Genomic DNA, 17,850 nt, shown 5'->3' with positions numbered 1-17,850 from the left:
TCAAATGAAAAGGGGCAAGAATATCTGAGAATTGTTTATAGAATTCTGTTGTAATGCCATCATTGCCAGGTGACTTGTTACATTTGAGATGTTTTATAGCATCAGCTACCTCTTCTAAGAGTATATCCTGATCACAAAAATCTTTTTCTATAGCACTAATTGAATTTACACTTTCTAAGGAATCTAAAAAGGAAGTGGCAGTATCAGCACAATAGTTGGATTTATAAAGATTAGCAAAAAAGTTATGACAGAAGTGAGAAATAGTTTGAAAATCATCAGTAACATGACCATTAACGTTCAGGCGGTGAATTGTGTTACGTTTACCCTGTTGTCTTTCAAGACTGAAGAAATATGAGGAATTTTGTTCACCTTTTTCTAACCACTTAACTCTCGACCTGACAAAGGCCCCTTTTGCTTTACGTTCATAAATCTCATCTAATTTATAACGAAGACCAATCAATTGCAATCTCTCCTCAGGTGAGAGCCTGTCAGGAGACACCATAGAAAGAGAAGTGATTTCAGACACAATTTGCTCCTCTGAAATTCTGTTGAGTTTAGAAAGCAGAACACCATAGGACCTTAGATATTTACCAACTTCATATTTTAAAAGTTCCCAATATCTACCAAATGCTCCTTCCTTTTGTGCCAAATCCCAGTGTAAATAAATTATTTTTTTAAGTTCTAATTTAACTGAATCATGCCTTAAGTAAGAAGTGTTCATTTTCCAAAATGAACTACGATGTGACGCTACAAAAGAGGAGAATCTAATATTTATAAAAATTGCCTTGTTGTCTGTTAGGGGAGTAACAAGAATATTTACTAAAACATTCTCCTTTGGAATGCTACCTGCAACCAACCAAAAGTCTATGCGAGAGTGCCTCGTGCCATTTTTACTGCTCCAGGTATAAATATTCTGACTAGGGTGCATCTCCCTCCAAATATCAATCAGATTGTATTTTTGCATAAAAGTTTTCAACGTATTACTGGATGAACCCGACTGCTTAGGAGGCCATCTGTCAACCATGTCATTTAAAGTAATATTAAAATCACCACCCACCAGCAAGAATGCCTGTGGGTACTTCTGAGATCAGAATGAAATTCTATCTTCTAAAGACTCAAAAAGTTTGTCACTCTCTGTATTAAGGTTGTATCCATAAATATTAACCAATATAAAAACTAAATTAGTCCAAGAAATAAGTAAACATAAAAAATGACCAAAAGGATCTGAAAATGCCTCCAAAACATTTCCAGAAAAAGTGTTCTTTAACGTTGCTACCCCTGCAGATCTCTCAGAACCATGAGCAAACACAAATCGTTATTCCACTGTGATCTCCAGAATTTTGCATCATCAGCTACAGAGTGTGACTCTTGAAAAAAAAAAAAAAAAAAATTCAGTTTTAAGCTGTTTTGCAAACAAAAATAAAGCTTTCCTTTCAACAATATATGTGCTTGATTTATAGAGACATGGTGGAGAGTGACAGATATAAATATGGATTCTTTTGTGTTTTATGTACAAATTTAAGAATTTCTCTTAAAAGGAGAAATTCCTGACAATTCCACAGAGCGTTGGAAGGTGAAACGGGCGTCTATGAATTTTACCATCAAAGGTAACTATAAGTACCAAGAGATTTTATAATGAAAAAAGAGAACTGACTGTCTGGGACAACCAGGGTCATGTGCTTAATTCACAAATTTTGTTTCAAATATCAAGCTACGTTAACTGTACTTGTTCAGCTCCCATATCTGGGTATTAATATACAGTGACTATAATGTAGTTTAATCTGTCAGATATCAGATAATAATATGATCTTTTTCTTTTTACTTTTAACTGCAACTTTTTCTTTTATCCTCTTAAAACAGATGACAGACTCTTCTACATCAGCCCCAGTAGGCAGTACATTCGGCTAGTTGTCCTGTCAGAGGAAGAGAAGAGGTCTGTTCTTACGGAGTGCCACAATAACCCTGGGACTGGCAATCAAAGTGGCATCAGAGGCACTCAAAACAGGGTTATTGCTGGATACTATTGGCCTACAATTATCCAGGAGGTGAAAGAATGGGTAATGTACTACAGAGGTGGTACTTTACTTTTACTTCTACTTTTTCCAGTTTTTTTTCTTTACAAGTATCTATACTTAAGAATGTGTCTATTTTTGCCACCTCTGATTGGTAGATACCTCCTTGATTTAGAAGTTATATTTATTGTCATTACCAACTTGTATCAACTGGCTATTTTTCTAGACATTTTGTTCAAAAAATTTGTTTTGCTTTTTAGGTCAGATCTTGTCACCGCTGCCAGTTGAATGACCCCATCAAGACTGTTGTGCCAGTCTTGCATTCCATTAAGGTACTGCTTACAATGATTTAGAATACTGATGCTAGTTTCAAGCTTGTGTACAATTTTACCAGCATTTGGCTATGCAAATTTTGTGCCATGCAGGTAAAAGAATCTTGGGAGGTGCTTGGTTTGGATTTGATTTGACCACTGCCAGAAACAGCACGCAACATCAAGTATGTACTTACCATGACAGACCTGTACACCAAGTGGGTGATTGCAGAACCCATTCAATCTAAGACAGCAGCTTATATGTCTGCAATAATAACCACAAAGTTGTACTTTTTCGGCATGGATAGGAAAATCATTACAGACCAAGGGAAGGAGTTTGTCAACAAGGTGAAGTTTTGTAATGGTTTAATTATGTTTTTTCCCCCTACTCTAGTCTCAACATATATGTTGTTGTCTACAATTACTCCAATCCTGCAAATTTAACTGATGATCCCTCTGCAGCTCAACAACAGCATTTTCAGTACGCTGAAAATCAAACATGCTGTCTCCAGTGCTTACCATCCCCAGACCAATGGACAGGTAACTCTTTGGATATCTGTCCTGTAAGATCTATTGTTGTCTTGTGGTTATTCATCAACTTTATAAATGCATTGATATGTACAGGATAAAAGAACCGATCAGAATAACAAGCGTACTCTCAGGAAGTATGTGAATGACAACCATAATGACTGGGATCTCCACCTTCCTGCTGTGGTGTATGGAATCAACACTGCAAAGCAAGTTGTGTCTTAACATGCTTACTTATTTATATTTATAATGTCTATGGTTAGTTGTCAATGGTAAAACTGAATTGATGAATTTATTTAATATTTAATGTCAAGGGTGGAGTTTTTCCCTTTAATACAAATGTAATAGTTAATGGGAAGCTTCCTATGTGATCAGTACTCGACTAGACACTGTCCCTACTTTGACACCCACGTCTGCCAGAGGTCATGAATGCCTGTCCCATGGGAGATAATTTTGAAGTTGCTGACCTGGAAGATGATATCGACACCAGAGTCAATAAGATGAAACTCCTTAATGAAATGGTTTGTATTTGAATAATAAAGGTAAATTAATTAGTGACTAATATCGGAATTAGACCTAGGCATAGGCTGATCTATGTATTTTCTTTGCTATGATTCTGCTTCTCTGAGCTCTTGTTATGTCACTGTTACACTGTATATTTAGAGTAATGTATGTAATGTAATGTTTCTGGGACTGTGTTTGTGTGTGTTCAGAGTGTCACTATCACTTTAGCATTTTCTGCCTCAGTAGATAGCATCACCAGGCAAAGAATTGACGACGGAGGTGACTCGGTGTGACCTACATAAACTGGGGCGGGTAACTACCACCCTCTCCTGTCAGAGATAGGATACTTAAAAACCTATGCTTGGCCTCTCTAGTTAGACAAGCAATTGAATTTTCATGTGAAGCCATACTCCCTCTCTCTTTGTTACATAGTAATGAATAAATCTTTTTCCTTATTGTTCTACCTTGGCCTGACTGAGACTCCATTGATCTGTTGGTTTCAAAAATAAATCCCATCAAGAGAAGAGACCAGAGAATTCTGTATTTGTTTTCAATGAGTTTTCATTTTTGGGTACTGTTCTTTTTTTTGTAGGTTCTTCGCAACATAGAGAGAGCACAGAGCATGCAACAAAATCATTCCAAAATCGCAAGCGCAAGTATGTCCGAGTATATTCAGTTCAGGCCGGTGATGATGTTCTGCTCTCACGGGACCCCAAGAAATGATGGACAGGAGACACATTTATAAGTCAGCACCAAGGACCATATACTGTGGCCAGCATCTCTTCCAAAGGGGTAGCCACTATTGTGAAAGGTTCAACTTGCCAGAGGGTCAGTGTGTCAAGACTGAGGACATACTACAGATTGAAATGTAAGAGTGTTCAAAAAACTCTGTATAAAACAGTTTACAATTAAATGCTAGATTCAGAAAAATTGGATATTTTTTTTTTGTAATTCCTGTTGTTACTAATTGTCACGTATTTGTGTATCATCAGATGGACCAGCTGAGAGGATGATTCTCCAGGACCACTGTTACTCAACATTGAAATGGCAGATAGAGCATCCATATGCTTGTTCAGGTGCAAAGTGGGAGAAGGACTTGGGCCCTATTCTAGATGAACTGGTAAGCATTTTGTCTATTTAGTGACACTTTGCATATTTAAATGATAACCATTACTTAATCATGTCAAATGTTCTTTATTTTTAGTTAAAGCATGTGTTGGACAAAAATCAGCCATCAGGAGAACTGATCGTAAAACAAGGCAAATTATGCCTCGCACGAGAAGACTTCTGGAGCCTGGGTTTAAGCCAGTGCATGGAATCTAATGTGTGTATGTTTAGTGTCTTAGTTTACTGCATAAAAAACTAATTCCCATATAATGCATAATTTTACACATGGCAGCTTTCACAGGGATGTAATCTTTCTGCAATTAATTTCAGATCGGAAATGCTTACCTCAAGATTGTGGAAGAAGCTGCGCGAAGACATGTACTTTATACTATTATATCTTCTTTTAAAAGTATGTATTTGGATGCATGCATGTTTAATAACTTATAATGTTCTTTCCATAAGGGAAAACATTTTCATATTGTGGACCTCTATGTTGTTGCCACCTGGAAGGACAACAATGTGGACCCAGTGCATTGTTCGCCTGTAAGTTTTAGATGAGACTTACAGAACCATATTTAGGTTGAGACTAAATAGAATTAATTTACTGGCCTTGTTCCAGGCATGTTATTTTGTTACAATTTCCAAAAGGAGCCTCGTTCTCAGGCTTCAAGTTCGGATAAGAGCCTCGTTCTCAGGCTTCAAGTTCGTATAAGAGCCTCGTTCTCAGGCTTCAAATTCATATAAGAGCCTCGTTCTCAGGCTACAGAACTGATTATTTAATTACACATTATGTATTTTGTGTTTTCTTTGGTATGCCAGACACATTGCAACCTTCATTGACCCAGGATCCTGGACTGAAAAAACAGGAAGAGACTTTGGGGTATGTTTTAAATGATGGAATTGTGTAAAGCTAATTTAAGTATGTATGTATACATGTTTAAACAAGCTAGCAGTTGTTTTTAAAACTAACTGTGGATGCACTTTTCCTTTTCCTGTTTTATCCTCAACAGTGTACAGGGAATATCTGTGGTGTCTACATGCTGATGGTAAGAATGTTTAATTTGTCAAAGCTGTTAGATAATAAAATCAAAGTCTTACAGTGTTATTTGTATTTCATAGTATGCTCTCAGCTCCTGTACGTCATGTCCATTAACGTTCACAGAGGTAAACTGGATTTTCACACAAGTATGCCATCAAACTACTGGTATATGTCACTTTTTTTTTTTTTGTATGTGTGTGTTTTTAGGAGGAGGTGCCATTGATTCTCCAGTTGTGGTGCATTCAGCCGACGGAGAGGTTTTGCCTAGAAGGTTATGACAGACTCTACAGATAAAATTTCAGTATCTTGGCTGTATTAAGTCACTGTTTGGCAAAGTGATACTAGAAAGGTGTTATACAAATAGAGTGCATATACATTTACATATTTTCCAAAGACATGGACAGAGATTTGCATACTGGACAGAAGAAGCATCCCAACTCCTTCAGGGAACCCTTGAGCCTGTCTTTAGGGTGTCAAAATCCACCACTACAAAACTGTCGCCCAGCAGAAGAGTTGTGGTTGAAGAGGACACTGATAAGGTAAATGATTTTAGTGGTCATATATCAAGCAGTTGCATGCATGCTGGATAAATAGTTTAATTAGTCTATGTGCAATTATATATATATATATTTACTTTACTTCACCAGGTGCAACAGCCAACCATTGTGAGAGACCTTCATACAGCGAGGTACTGGGTACACAGTCGCAGAGACTTATTCCATGGGGATGTGAGAGAGCCTGCTTTTCTGCAGATGAACAGTGATGAACAACAAAATGCCCCCAGGAAGGTCCTGGGGGGTGAATTCTCTAATGCAAAGGATGACTTTTTGTTTATATTTCAGTGTCAAGAGGACATGGAAACATTTTTGTCATACTGTGATGAACTTGATGAAAAAGGCCTGAAGGTCAATGCCATGTTCCTCAATTGCAGTAGATGATTGAGTGAGTGAGTGAGTGAGTGAGTGAGTGATTGAGTGAGTGAGTACACACTTATATACACATCTGTATTTCCCAAATGGGGTCTAACAAAGGTAAACTATTTAGTTTAATTTTATTTAATTTTTCTATTTCTTTTTAATTTGTGCCACATATTAACCTTGAAATATTTAACCAGAAAAGTGTATTTATATCAAGAGAATCACTAGTAAAGAACTATTTCCAGTATTGATCGGGTAGTGTCAAACAACAACTGTCAACAATTGCCGTAAATTGTTTCGACATACTTCAGACAGGAACTAGACACATTTTCACACATGCGCAGTACAAATCGTGTTTCCGGTACGGATTGAGTAGTGACAAGTCTCGTTCAGCAAAATGAATGAATCTGTATTCAAGTCATTTCGTTCATTTGAGCAGAATTAAATTAAAATGTTAAATTTTCAATAGCCAAATCCCCCCAACACGTCTACTTATGCAAACTTTGATTATAGTTCCAATAAGGAAAAAATGATAATGCAGCCAAGGACAAATTATGAGAAACAGAATGATTAGTTCACCTCCTGAGTCATCTGATCCGAGTCGTTCGTTCTTTTGTCACATACGGCTGTCACGACAAAAGAGCGAACAACTTGGACAAGAATTTCTGTTTCCTATGTGAGCAATGCATAGCCTAACGGCTGTCACGTGACAAAAGAATGAACGACTCGGACCAAAATTGAAAGGTGAACTAATAATTTCTGTTTCCTGTACAGCGCCTATACGGTTTTCACATAACAAACGTGCGGCCAACACAAAATGAATTAATCACTCTCTGAGATTACTCGTTCTTCTGAGTCACATAAAAGATTCGTTCAAAATGAACGGATCATTCATGAACGATCACTAGAGTTGAGACGAATTGACAACTTTTCTCTCGTCTCCTTATTTTCTCCTGTTTTAACAGGGATGCCTCACAAATAATGTACAAAACATATAAAATATGTATGGATCGAGTGTTTAAATGACAAATGTTTTATTTGTCATCCAGAGTGGTAATTTGCTGAGTTTGATGTAAAAATGCTGATTCCTTTTGCTCCAGTATGTTTAAAGTTAGCTGTTGAAGGCTCCAGTTGTTTGTGATGCTTGGTTCACCTGCTCAATTTTTAGTTCAAAACAGTTTTACAAGTTGTATTACTCTTACTTAATGTTCTTAGATTGGTGCGCTCCTCTGATCATGTGACGTATTGCACACGATAGTGAATGTCTATTACAGAGACATGCATGCTGTGAAATGCACTTAAACTGAAACAAATGACACTTTAAAAGGTGAAATCAATTAATATTCATAGAGAATGTCTCAGATATATGTGAATACATACAGATATTTAATATTCTCTACTGCTGTCATGTTAAATTAAGTATTGTCAATGTGGTCTAAATTGAACTATTGTACAAATGGGATTGAATTCATGTTGAAGAAAAAGGATAATAGTGATGATGTGTAATGCTGATTTTATGTAGATTGTGTTATGTACAAAGAATTTAAGAATGTGCAAAAGGGAAAAAAAGATGACACAAGAACATTGAAAAATATAATGTTATTGTTTTTAAAGCAAACTGACATTAAGAAATGTTGAATAAAAAAAATGACTGAGGAGTTGAGATGAATAGACACTTTTTCTCCCATCTCCTTATTTTCTCCTGTTTTAACAGATTTCTCATCTGTTGACTTGGCCTCCTGGGATGGGTCTGCAACAGACAGAATTAAACCCATATTGAGTGCAAATGGCAGTTTTGTATACACTATTCTTTGTGTTTTGTTACTTTGGGCTGATTGAGCAACCATCCAGCCAATCACAGGTGAGTTTCATGAGCCGAAACAACCCTTACGTAATTGAGCGTCAGTCAGGCAGTCTAATCAACTCACAAATAAGAGCTATTTATCGGCATATCGTTCTTGATTAGCAGCATTACGTGAAATGCACTGCAGAAAAAACAAACAAAGGACAATCTTTTTAAGCACACATTGTAAGTGGAGTTTATATCAGAGCCTGAGTCTTCATTAAGCTATGCTTTTTACATTATGTTTGTGAGGTAATAGTTTGATCGGTTGTTTTTGCCAGTTTAAGCAGATTACTAGATCTGTGTTAAATATGTAGCTATTTTTAAAATCAGCTCCTGTTTTTTACCTCTATGTTGGTGTGCAGTCGACAAACTGTAGGAAAAAATATAGATCTGCTGTGTTCTTAAAACACTTTACTGAAGTGAATAGATATGTAGACATGCTTTTTTATACAGTACATGAAGACGTTATTGAAACTCATAATAATTATAAGACTGTTATTGTTGTCTTTTTATAAAAGCCATGGTCAGCAGCTCACAAACTGTAGGGAAATTATAGATTTTCTTTGTTCTTATAATGCTTAAAACCTCTACTAAATTCTCTTTCTGTAGACATACAAATTTTAAAGGATTAAAATGTTCTTTTGATCATTGATTCAGTGACTAACTCATTTCACACAAAACCTTCATTTGTTACCACATTCTGGCACCATCAGCAATGGTCACTGAACAAGATGCCCTTTATTTTTCCAGCTAATTTTGAAAAATGTTGCGATTAATTTGCAATATTGAATCTTTAAAATACTACAAATATTAAAAGTATGTGATATGTATATATTAATATAATACTTATATCATACATATAAACTCTTTTTCAGGATACTGTATTTTAAAGATAATTTTGTAAAAATCCAAATAACTTTACAGATCTTTATTGTAAAGGGTTTAAACAATGTTTTCCATGCTTGTTCAATGAACCATAAACAATTAATGAACATGCACCTGTGGAACGGTCGTTAAGACACTAACAGCATACAGACGGTAGGCAATTAAGGTCACAGTTATAAAAAACTTAGGACACTAAAGAGACCTTTCTACTGACTCTGAAAAACACCAAAAGAAAGATGCCCAGGGTCCCTGCACATCTACGTGAACATGCCTTAGGCATGCTGCATGGAGGCATGAGGACTGCAGATGTGGCCAGGGCAATAAATTGCAATGTCCATACAGTGAGACACCTAAGACAGCGCTACAGGGAGACAGGAAGGACAGCTGATCATCCTCGCAGTGGCAGACCATGTGTAACAACACCTGCACAGGATCGGTACATCCGAATATCACACCTGCGGGACAGGTACAGGATGGCAACAACAACTACCCGAGTTACACCAGGAACTCACAATCTCTCCATCAATGATCAGACTGTCTGCAATAGGCTGAGAGAGGCTGGACTGAGGGCTTGTAGGCCTGTTGTAAGGCAGGCCCTTACCAGACATCACCGGCAACAATGTCGCCTATGGGCACAAACCCACCTTCGATGGACCAGACAGGACTGGCAAAAAGTGCTCTTCACTGACGAGTCACGGTTTTGTCTCACCAGGGGTGATGGTCGGACTCGCGTATATCGTCTAAGGAATGAGCATTACACCAAGGCCTGTGCTCTGGAGCGGGATCGATTTGGAGGTGGAGGGTCCATCATGGTCTGGGGCGGTGTGTCACAGCATCATCGGACTGAGCTTGTTGTAATTGCAGGCAATCTCAACGCTGTGCATTACAGGGAAGATATCCTCCTCCCTCATGTGGTACCCTTCCTGCAGGCTCATCCTGACATGACCCTCCAGCATGACAATACAGGCAGGGCTCAAACACCATAGCCAATATTAGAATACTGGCATTATTATAGAGAGGTTTCAACTAGGTTGTGTAACAAGTCACTCCCATATGCGTTAATAAGTGCAATGTCTCGTTCCCTTCATCTCAGGGAACCAAGGTTACGTACGTAACCGAGACGTTCTCTGTTGTTTCACTTTATCAATTTCACATTTCCTCTGTTGCTGGTGTGTTTGTTTTCATCGCGACTTCGCGCAGCATTGAGCTGCAATAGTGGGGTTTCCCTCTTACCTCTGGGGCACTTGAGCACATATGCACACTTTTCAAAACCAATAAGAATGCCACTTTTATTCTTGACACAATGAAAGATATAGAATAAAATAGATATGGAGTGAAAGATACAGACTGGTCTGGCAAATGGGGCTCTGGTGATGCTGTGTGGTGTTGCATCGCAACAAACATACGATTTTCAAGTTGCTTTTCAGTGACAGAGAAGTTAAAACCCTTCACAATCTGAATTTAAATACAAAATATAATATCCCATTTGATGACCAAAAATACTCTGTCATTTTTTAACATGTGTTTTGAGTTCATCCAGTAGTTTAACATGTAGAAATGAGCACATAATAGGTGATACTTGTGACTTGGTGCATCACAGTAGCATTGGAATGCCAGATCAAATGTAAGCAATTATTGTGTGAATCATGTCATGCAATATCATTACTTCATTATCAACTACCAGAATAATGTAATTTAATACATTTGATACTGTAAGTGTGATTAAGAATCCTATGTATGGAATGAAATACAAACCTTTATTGTTTTGCAGTGGTGATGACCCACCATCACATACACTTCAACAGGCAAGTAACTAAAGCTGGCTATGTAAAGATTATCTCAATACACAAGATAATAGCCAGGATAATATAAACCAAACATGACACAAAACACATCCTTTATTTAAATCCTCAGACAATTCTAAAGAGGCCTTCTCATTTTCCCCAAGCCACAGCATGAAAACTGACAAAAAAAAAAAAAAAAAAAAAAAAAAAAACAGCATGAAAGCAGCCTACTTTAAAACCAAAAACCCATTAACAGATGAATACAATAATTAGATAATCAAATTAAGCTGTGCCCCTATTACTGTCACAAATCATTGAGGAAACACTCACATTTAGCTAGTTAATTTAGATGATTATTAGCCACCAAGGTGTTTCTATCCATTCCTCAGATGCAGGTGTATTAATGACTCTCCTAATAAATACAGTATCTATGTGTGTATCAAATGCTCAACAATGGCAGCTTTACAAAGAATCCTACAGCCTGAGCACAGAAGGTGACGCAGAAGTCAGGTAGTGTATGTAAATGCCTACATAAGGACAAATTTCTCCCCGCTTGACCCTCTATCTGATGACGACGTCATAAGAAAATTCCGGATTCCATGGACCAAGATCCTTGAATTGCTGCAGGTTGTGAAACCACACCTTCAGAGGGCCACAAGAAGAAAATACGCCTTAAGTCCAGCAGTGCAGTTCTTAGCTGCACTGTGTTATTGTGCTGTGGGAAGTTTTATGGAGGTGGTTGGTGATGGCCTGTGGCTCAGCAAGTCTTAGGTCAACAAGGCTGTGAAAGCAGTAACACCTTTGCTGTTACAGCTTATGAACACCATGCTGACTTCCCCAAAACTCCAGTCACAACATTGCAGTCACGGAAATGTATTAAACTTCTTGAGGAGGGAGTGGGGGGTCATACTGTTGATGATGAAGATGCTGCTGCTACTGATGATGATGATCCACTGAATCCACATGAAGGCACAATGCATCCTGCAGGAGCAGAAGAGAACATTTTATTCAGAAAATGTTTGGTTACTTTTTTCTTTTTTCAATACAGTTTGGTTACTGTATTTTCTATTATTTCATCTGACTGACATAACTTGTAATAAACATTTTGTGTAATTTCCTACCTTGGCCTATGTTTTTTACCCTGCAAACATTAATTGAAAGACTTCTGCAAACACAAAGCATATATTTGTTTTCTATAACAAAGCCAACTGACAATATTCCATATTCTGTTATATTTTACGTCGGTGAACACCTCACAATAAACACAAAACCACTTACACAGACATGTTATCCCATAAAGAAATCAGATATATGGCCATGCATGTATATTTCTACAATTATTGTTCCAATATTTGGGCATATTGGCTATATAAAATTACACTGTGATTTGGGAAATTATGTTTTACATATGAAAGTGTAATATTTTGAAATATGTAAATGAATGAATTTTACACTTAGCGCTTTTCTGACACTATACTCAAAGTACTGCAGATATGTTGCATATACTGTATGTACAGTACAGATAACTTTTTATACCCGTGAAAACCATTAACATGCATATTGTGTTTTACATATATAGCCATATGTGAAATTTCTCTTTGGAAAATGTAACAAAGATAGTCGCTTGTAAATAATAAAATAATTCACCTTTTCTACGTGAAAACTAAGCCAATCCTATGTGCCAAACGTCATAATGCCTTCGGAGGGCACTTCGAGAAGATCGTTTCAAACTGAATTTCCAATAAAACTTACTTTGAGCACCACAACTTCAAGCATTTCAAAGCTCTCAAAGTGGATGGTGAAGTCTTTGAAGGTAATAGGTCATAGGGGTAATAACTCTGAATGGAACACACCCCACCCGTGGCGAAATCAATGACGTTGACACTACAAACTAAAGGCCGTTTGACACAGGACGCTGCAAGCAGTGGAATCGCCACGCGGCAGCCACTTTCTCTAGTAGAGGAAGCGTTTTGTGCAGTCAAAGCGGTGCTAGTGTCGTGATTTCAGGGGCGGCTCTTGCCATAGTTGCGCTCACATTGTTTCTTTAACTGTGTATATAGTTCATATAGTAGTTATATCAAATTTGTTCAGTTAAATTTTTTATGATTGGCTATGAATAAAGCATTCACTTATTGGCTAAGCCAGACACGGTTGCCGCAGCCGCTCAGAGAAAGAAAAAATATTTGTATCTCTCGCGCCACCTGTCACTAAGAGCCGTGCACGTGAAAGCGGTAGGATTTTGGGTGTACAAACACTGCTTGCGCGCCGCCTGCGCAACGCTAGCAAAACTTCCTGCGATTTGCCGCTTTCCGCGTGCCTCTCATTGAAAATGAACTAGATGCTTGCCGCATCCCATGTGAAACGGCCTTAACAAGGAACTTCTAACCACAGGTCGAGAGCTGTACACAACTTTGCGACGCTGTTAGCGAATATTCGTTGGAACTACGGTTTCGGGAAACGGCAAATCGTTGAACAATGTTGGTAATGGTGAAACTTGCGACCATAGTTCGCTAATGATGCTTTCAGGAAAGCACCCCAGGTTGGGAGTAGGCACCTGCTTGCTCCGACCGCATATTCGGTTAATTTTTAACTGGACTTTTTACTGCTATGTTTTGATTAATAATGGTATTTAAATACTGAGCATCACGTCGGACTTGTTCCGGGTGCTCATAGAATACACATCATAATAAAGTCACCACTGATTCACATTGACAAGCGGTACAGCAGTAATTACCAACAATTTAGTAGTTTAGTTTACTACTTATTTATTGACCCTATGAATGAATGCATTCAATAATTAGTCTGTTATTTTTAGACAAGCAATGATAATTCAAGATAAACAATGATGATTGTTGTGTTTGAGATTGAAATAATGTCTAAAGTGATCAAATGAAGGTAAGGAATTATTTCTATTCATTCAAAGAGTCATAATTTAAAAGCCCTCATTATAATTTGCAAACCTTACAAAGGGCAAAATCCTGAATTATTTTCAAAAAGCAGTTGATAGTATTTAATTATTTTGTGAAATGTATTTAGTAGAAGTATGTTACAAATAATGTTTCTTTATTCAGTCATTTAGTTAACAGTGTTGGGTTATTTACTTAAAAATAGTAATCCACTACAAATGACTAATTATTTCTCTAAAGTTATTTAGATTACTAATTACTTCATTAAAAAGGTAATCACATTACTTTACATTTAAGTTACTTTCTCAAACAATTGTCAGCTCAAAAAAATTCAAAATAATGTCTATATTTCTCTCTCGTTCATTGTTACACACAAGTTATGCAATCAGCACCTCACAATGACTCGTTCTGCCATAATTCATGTAATCTTCATAAATAATATATTACAAATAAGCATAATCCTATAATGTACGTAAAAGTAATTAAATTAATTAAAAGCCAGTAACTGTAATCTGACTACAAGTATTTAAAATGTAATGCTTTGCACTACTTGTTATTTTTTACTTAGAGTAATTAGATTACAGTAAGTAGTTAATTTGTAATTGGATTACACCCAACCCTGTTAGTTAACCATCATGGGTGGGTGGGGAAAGATTGCATGGAGGGAGAAAAGTAATATGCTGTTAATTCCATGTTTATCACAAGTAAAATAACTCCATTCCAGTCAGAGATGTAAGATGGAAAAATGGTAGGGTGATGTCAGCTAAAGTGGACCTCTTTTTTGGTAAATCATCTAGAACAGCTTTCAGATCTCTATGCACATTTCTCAGACTGCTCTTTGTTTGTTAATTTAGTTCTCTTTTATCATTTCATGTTGATAATATGTAACAAAAACCTACTGTTTAAGCCCAAGAGCTATTTAAATGTCAAAAGTACCTTTTCAGGTAAAATAGGCCATGCATTTAGACAAATGGGCCAGTGAATCTGCATAGCAAAACCATCATTGTGAACAAAGAATTGTGTTCTTTTAAGATTATTTTTCATCTACAGATTTTTATTTATTTATTTATTTTTTCCGATTGCATGTGCTTTTCTCAATACCTAATGTACATTTTCAAAACTCTTCATGCTGCCAACACAAAATCAGTGTATGTGGAATAAACTGTGGATTATCTTGTCAGTGCTTTGGTACAAAATGCATTCAATGACCACAAAATTCATGAAATCTTTTCTCACTTAAACTCAACCATTTGCAAAACTCTGTGTATCCACAGCCAATTTTGCACACTTTTACATACTGTTACAAAACTGTTAAATTTGTGTTCAAAACAGTAAAAGAAATTGAAAAAGACAGGATTATGATAGTCAATTAGAAAAAGCAACTCAGCAGTGTAGGATATTAGAGGCAGAAGAATTGCTTGCAAAATGACTTCAATCTAGAAAACCCAACCTTTTAATCCTGGAATTCCTCAACATCATAAATTAAAGGACTAAGGCACCAACGAGTCTCACATCTGGCCAATAAAACTAACAAAAGAGAATTTTCCAGATAGCATGTGACTTCAGAACTTCATGCTTCTGAGGAAATACCCCCACATTTAATGGTTCTGGCCTGACACTGCTATCAAGTCCATTCTCTGCAAAGAGACTGAAAAGGCATGATTTAAAGCAAAAAGGGTCATTGGTCAGAGAGGCCCCTCAGCATGACCTTCTGAACTTCCAAACAGATCAAAAGCAGGTTTGCTTTGAAAGGTTCCCTTGTGAGATCCTCCTGAATTACAATGAACAAAACAACACCAATTCTATGACTTTATTCTGGATGATAATTAGTCATGAGATCCTCATTATTCTGCAAACATCAGCTAAAAGGAATCCATGAACTTTGTACTTAGCTGAGTTAACCCTCTAAAATGTACAGAATGCATTTAAACCTGCAATGTACACAATACCTAGCCTTGCTAGATAATTCTGAAAATTACTTTGACCTGTGATTACTTTTATAACTGACAAATTAATGATTATAGCCTGATGTACCTTTTAAAATATATGAAGTGATTTGTAATCACTTATAACTGACAAATCAATGATTATAATTTTTAATCTTGTATTATTCATCTCATTCTACTAAGAATGATAACTATTTAAGGCTTAACCTGATAATATACCCTGACAATCAGGTTTCTCATAACGTGTAATGTTTTATCCATGTTGTAAAACCAATGAATTAACCAGTATGATTTGTAATCAGGGATTTTCATGTTTTGTTACTTACACGTATAATAGACATGAAAGTATGTCGCATTTAGTATGTAAATGCTTGCTTGTTTACATAGAGAATGTTGATGACAACGAATGTCATGACTCTTGCACCGTTTTCAAGATATAAAAGTTCATGATTAAACATGCACTATTTTTGAGCTAGAGTTGAAAGGATCCTTCACACAAAGGATTGTAAATCAACTTTGAAAAGGACAGACCAGTCGACCATGTGACTCTGAAAAGTCACTTCTGATTGGCTCAGGACAGCTTTGGGGTGCGGCCAATTTCAGTTCAAACTTCCCTACCATGGAAGAACTGTCTCTTCTTTCCTCTTCTCTCTTGCAACGCTCTCTTGGAACCCTCGTGGTCTCCTCTCTCTTCGGCTCTCTTGCTTCTTCCAGATCCTCCGTGCCATGTAGAGTCCAGGGAAAACTCGGGGCACAAGTCCTGAGGAAGCAACCTCATCATCCATCCAGACAACAACTATCCACGATCATTACAGAGTCCAAGACATAGACGAAAACAAACTTTCTACAAACGCCAAAGAACCAAGCAACATGAGGAAAGGCAACGCAAGGAAACGCAATGACACGCAAGTACATCTCTAGACTTTTGCTCAAAGTGCTGGTATATTAGTTAAATACTTTGGGTAATCCGATTGCAAATCTATTTAGGCTCAAAGAAGGATAAATGGTTCTTAAGGCATTGTCAACAGACTCCATAAAGTTCATTTTCTCTATATTGATTATTTACTTCACATTCTGTCACTACTCACCAACCTGTTTCATGTTGTATGTGTTAGATTAGTTTTATGTTTAGAATAGCAATAAAGTTTGTCTGCATTCAAAGATAATTTGACTGTGGTATATTTTGATAAATAATGTCATACCTGTTTTTAAAAGATTTTGCTTCAAAGCTATACCTAAAATATGTGTAATATTATTTTCAATAAGTCATGAAAATAATATTACTCCAATAAGTGAATTAATCATAATTCCCTTATTAAAGCTAATTCCTTACAATAGAAATTTATGAGCGGATACAACGAGACGTTGTATTATGATTTTAATGGTGGAGAATTTTATTCAGACAAATAATCTAGTTATTTGTCATTTATCATGCTTATAATGGTTGTCGAAAATGACTAATTCCATTATAAATTTCCTTATATAATAATGTAGAATAAGGACAGTTTAATTTAATTCCTAGCTCACACATACTGTTTTCCAACATATAATGGTGGAGGTACGCGGGCACTTTAACCCATCCCGTGTACATTTATACTACCAAATTTCCTACAGCAGTTTTGCTTTACAGTATCAATGTTGTGATGAACTATATACTGTAAAAGTGGCCAGCTTTGTAATGATTGCATTATGCAAACATGATTGAAAGAGCAGGTAGACTGGTAGGGCAAGGAAAAGAAAGAGGAGTGTGTATGTGTAAGACAGTTGAGAGGAATACCCAATGTTAGAGGTCTTCCCAAGGTGTATCATCAGAGAAAACATTCGATGTGATGTAGATGAGAACTTGCAGCCAAATGCAGAGGACCGCATTGACTAGCATTACTAGTCATTTGAATTGAGTATTTCTTTTTTTTTTTTTGTGTATGTTGACACTGTTGACCTACTGTATTCAGAAATGACCGAAAAAGTCTAATTGAATCATCACATTTGTCTTTTGTTCACATATAACTTGCGCTGCAGTGCATCCTGCACATCCTGTGCATTTTTGTAAATGTTTGTAAAAATC

The 17,850-nt window shown here is 36.7% G+C and overlaps 1 long non-coding RNA gene across 1 annotated transcript; it reads left to right on the top strand.

Annotated features, from left to right (window-relative positions):
- Positions 1-1,631: 1,631 nt before the first annotated feature.
- Positions 1,632-8,079, top strand: LOC127443104 (uncharacterized). The gene is made up of 13 exons (XR_007897596.1): positions 1,632-2,057; positions 2,273-2,344; positions 2,438-2,671; positions 2,786-2,863; positions 2,948-4,223; positions 4,348-4,475; positions 4,560-4,679; positions 4,793-4,840; positions 4,925-5,005; positions 5,282-5,342; positions 5,473-5,508; positions 5,709-6,040; positions 6,149-8,079. It is a non-coding gene; the product is annotated as an uncharacterized LOC127443104 (long non-coding RNA).
- The last annotated feature ends 9,771 nt before the right edge of the window (positions 8,080-17,850 follow it).

Source organism: Myxocyprinus asiaticus, chromosome 6 (genome assembly GCF_019703515.2).
Source record: "Myxocyprinus asiaticus isolate MX2 ecotype Aquarium Trade chromosome 6, UBuf_Myxa_2, whole genome shotgun sequence".
Taxonomy (NCBI): domain Eukaryota; kingdom Metazoa; phylum Chordata; class Actinopteri; order Cypriniformes; family Catostomidae; genus Myxocyprinus; species Myxocyprinus asiaticus.
This window is presented reverse-complemented; position numbering and strand designations above follow the sequence as displayed.